Raw genomic sequence first — 4,696 nt, forward strand, 5'->3', positions numbered from 1 at the left:
ACATTTTGCAGCCTAGGTGGTCTTCTATCCTTTTCCTGATTCTGTTCCGAAGTATGCTTCCTATGATCCTCCCACTTGCCTCATATTATTGATTCTACAAAAGTTGGCAAACATTACTTTGCTTCAATTGCTCAACCTAACAATATCGGAAATCTATATATGACTGTGAAGTTTTAGAATATATATATTCACAAGTTGCACACTTGAAAGCCTCAAGCAACTAAATGAATTGACTGTGAAAGAATGAAAAACAATGCAAGTGATTGTGAAGGAAGATACAAAGCACACAGAAACATCTAAAACTATAGCAGATTTACCTGATCTCAAGGGTTTGAGTTCCGGTTGCCAATATTAGAAAAGGTTAAGATTTATGTTTCTAAAGAGGATATTTTGTATGCAGTGAACGCAATTGTTGTTACACAAAGAGAAAATGGAAGCAGAGATGACCGAAGATACAGTAGAATGAAATACTTAGATTCATGGGGAATTGATAAGTTTAGATAAGTTGTTAAAGAGTACTATGGAAAGAAGTTAAAACCTCCCAAGAAGTTACCCGAATGGGAATTCAAAAGCCACCTTGGATGGAATGAACAGGTTAGTTTCATCAAAATCTACCAAATTATATCATTCTACTTTGATACTTTGAATCTTTTTCTTAAAAAGACATTACTTTATTTTTCTTACATTTATTTTTTAGTGGCAAGGTGATGGGCGTTTATTTTGTGGGCTCCATGTTGATAGTGGGAGGGTTAAGGGGATAATGAAGAAGACATTAAGGGAAATAATTGAGAAGTATAACTTGAATGTGAGGATCACACCAAACCAAAACATTGTCCTTTGTGATATTCGCCCTCTTGGAAACGCCCTATCACTGTAGCTCTAGCACAAGGAGGTCTTTTGGTAAGTCATTTAGCTTCTACAAGAAATATCAACGTACTTTTGCTAGGTTTTTTTATATCATCCTACTTTCATTTCTTCAAAGTATAATTTCTTTAATAAGAAAAAAGATAGAGAATAGTCAAAATAAAAAGAAATGAAAATAACATGATCTTCTATAGGTTTTCTATCGTTGTTACTTATATAATGTTATTTTTGGTAGCCTCCTACTTATGTGGACCCCCTTAACATAACTGCAATGGCATGCCCTGCTCTTCCCCTTTGTCCTCTTGCAATCACTAAAGTTGAACGAGGAATTTCTGACCTTCTTAAGAGGGTTCGAGCTGTATTTGAGAAGGTATTTATCAAATTAATTTCATTACTTTACTAATATTGTGTTTGGTGTGCCACAACTAACTTACTTTTCGAGTTTTTCTAAGTTGTCATGTTTGACAAGCCAAAAAGTAGCTCATACGCTAGCGTTTTAATGCGCTACTATGTTTGATGTACTAGCTGAAAAGCTAGTTGTTAACTGAAAAACTAGTTGATATCTGAAAAGCTAGCTGTTAAATAAAAAGCTAGCTGATAGTTAAAAAGCTAGCCGATAAAAAACAGTGTTTGGTAAGACTAGCTAAAAGATATAAAATGACATGAAAGGACATTTAAAATAATATATTTCTATAATTAATTAAGGGGTATATTTGGAAAATTAAAAAAAAAAACTCCTAAAAAGCTACTCTAAATAGCTTTTTAAAAAGCTAGTTAATAAGCTAACTTATAAACTACTTTTTAGCTTGTCAAACATGACAACCTAAAAAAGCTCGAAAAACAAGCTAACTTATCAGCTAGCTGTGGCGCGCCAAACACAACCTTAGACTAGCTTTTTAGGAGCTTTTTAAAAATTTTAAAATATACCCTTAATTAATTATAAAAAACATATTCTTTTAAATGTCTATTTATGTCGTTTATATATTTCAGCTAGCTTTACCAAACATTATTTTTTATCAGCTGATTTTTTAGCTATCAACTAGCTTTTTAGCTAGTACACCAAACATAACTTAAATAACAACAAAATTTCATGATTATTCCACTTAAATATCTCAAACTTTGTGTCAACTCTCAAATTTGCACCTTTTGTTGACATGGCTTAGTTTTAGTGAAACTTGTTTACTATTTAATGAAATTGTTTCCATTAATATGCCACATCTTATAAGTTGTGCCATGTCATCAAAAGATACAAAATTTCATAACAATGGACCAATAAATAGTTTCCCCATACATTTGAAAGTTGAAGGGTTAAACATGTTGAAAAAAGTTGGAGGTACCTAGGTGGAACAAGTGTGAAACTTGGTTGTTTTTGTAAAGAATTTGCATGTGATTTTAATTGTGATGTCAGGTTGGTCTTCCGTATAATGAATCAATAGTAGTAAGAGTTACTGGTTGCCCTAATGGCTATGCTCGACCCTACATGGCTGAACTTGGATTATTTGGTGATGGTCCTAATAGCTATCAGGTACTTTTTACTTCTTTTTCTTACACAGTTCAAAACAGAACAGAACAGGTTGTACTACATCTGACATACATTCAACTGAGACTGATGTCAACAGGACAACTTTTGTCCTGCCTAAAAAGGTGTGGACAAAGATCGATGTGAATGAAAAAAAAGTTGCAATTTTTTGGATTCACTTTTGATCATTTGTGAAAAGATGTGAACGCCCTTTGTGTGACATTGGTTTTGTTTTGTAGCTATGGCTTGGGGGAACACCAGCTCAAACTACATTAGCCAGAACTTTCATGAATAAGGTTAAGATCTAGGACTTTGAGAAAGTGTTTGAACCGCTGTTACACAACTGGAAATCCAAGAGGAAATCTAAAGAATCATTTGGCGACTTTACAAATCACGTTGTAAGATTCCTTCTTATCCATATTAAAAGACCAAAAATACCCTTATGATATGTTGAAATAAATAAAAACAATAAGTTCAATTATATGTATTTATGATAAATAAATAAATTTTTGAATAAAACTAAAATTAAAAAAAGTAATTTAGCTTTTTGTTAGAGTAAATTACACGAATGGTCCCTATGGTTTAGGGTAATTTGCGCGTTTTTCCAAACTATTTTTTTTTTAACCCGGAAAGTCCCTACTATTTGTTTTTGTTACGCGCTTGGTCCCTGTCTTACCTATAAAGACTATTTTGCCATTGATTTTTTAATTTATTTAAATAAACACACCCCCAACCCCACCCCCTCATCTTACCTTACCTACCCCCATCATTTTTCCCTATTTAAATTATAGTCTTTTTTAGGTCAGACAAGGACCAAGCGCGTAACGAAAACAAATAGTAGGGTCCAAGTACGTAACAAAAACAAGAGTAAATTACACGAATGGTCCCTATGGTTTGGGGTAATTTGCGCCTTTGGTCCCTAAATTATTTTTTTAACTCGGAAAGTCCCTACTGTTTGTTTTTGTTACGCGCTTGGTTCCTACTGTTTGTTTTTGTTACGTGCTTGATCCCCGTCTTACCTAAAAAGACTAGTATTTAAATAGGGAAAAATGATGGGGTTGGTAAGGTAAGGTGAGGGGGTAGGGTTGGGGGTGTGTTTATTTAAATAAATTAAGAAAATCAAGGGCAAAATAGTCTTTTTAGGTAAGATAGGGATCAAGCGCGCAAAAAAAAAACAGTAGGGACCTTCTGAGTTAAAAAAATAAGTTAGTGACAAAACGCGCAAATTACCCGAAACCATAGGGACTATTCGTGTAATTTACTCCAAAAACAAACAATATCGACCTTCCGAGTTAAAAAAAATAAATTAGGGACCAAATGTGCAAATTACCCCAAACCATAGGGACCATTCGTGTAATTTACTCTTTTAATTATCAATAACAATTATTTTCTTTATTCTTTCAAGGGATTTAAGAAACTTCAAGAAATAGTGGACAAATGGGAAGGTGTACCAAAATCATCATCACGATACTACTTAAAGCTTTTCACTGATAAGGAAACATTTGAAGCTGTGGATGCACTTGCAAGGGTTGAGAACAAGAGTGCTCATCAATTGGCAATGGAAGTCATCTGTAATTTTGTTGCTTCACAACAAAATGGCAAAAGCCAGTAAGTAACATAATCTGAAATTGAAGAGAGGAATAAGAGTATGTTTTGCAAGTCTGTATTATATATGATGCTCTAATGTGTTTCAATTTAGGTGTTGATTCCAAGTCAAGGTTTGTTTCCAGACTTAGTTTTTCTGTTTATTGAGAGTAGTGTTTGATCTCTGATTGGTTCTGTTTATGTATGTGTTTCAATTTTGAATTTTGATGTAGTCTTAAGTAGTTTGATATTGTCATCTATCTCCTGATGTTTTATATCAATAAGTTTTTAGTTATTATGTAGTGTGGATTGTTGTAACACAACTTCTTGATCTTCCATTCTAAAAGAGATTTTGTCTCTTTGATGACTGATTCTTTTCATAGGTCCACAACCATGACAACAAGAGCATATTTACTTATACATTTTTGTCCATTTTGTGAGTAGATCATGAATAGAGTGATATCCACAAAGTTTATCCGGTCTCAACTAAATTTAGCAAACCACTTTATAAACAGTTTAGCTAGAGACTTAGTGCACATGTCTATGGTGGTAGGGATGAGATTTCAAATACTCTTCTAGCATGGTGTTAGAAGTTGAATTCAATGAGGAAAGTTTGTAACTAGAGATTGGAGAACATATGACACATCATCCTAATTAGGTATGTCTTCGTACATGTAAGTGATCGTAAAGGTGAATATTTACCTTCTTATAGTTCTTTTGAAGAAAAAT

General features: G+C 33.2%; 1 pseudogene; it reads left to right on the forward strand.

Annotated features, from left to right (window-relative positions):
* The first annotated feature begins 321 nt into the window (after positions 1-321).
* On the forward strand, positions 322-4,134 carry LOC111909104 (sulfite reductase 1 [ferredoxin], chloroplastic-like; annotated as a pseudogene).
* Positions 4,135-4,696: the final 562 nt, after the last annotated feature.

The sequence above is a fragment of the Lactuca sativa genome, chromosome 2 (assembly GCF_002870075.4).
Source record: "Lactuca sativa cultivar Salinas chromosome 2, Lsat_Salinas_v11, whole genome shotgun sequence".
NCBI lineage: Eukaryota > Viridiplantae > Streptophyta > Magnoliopsida > Asterales > Asteraceae > Lactuca > Lactuca sativa.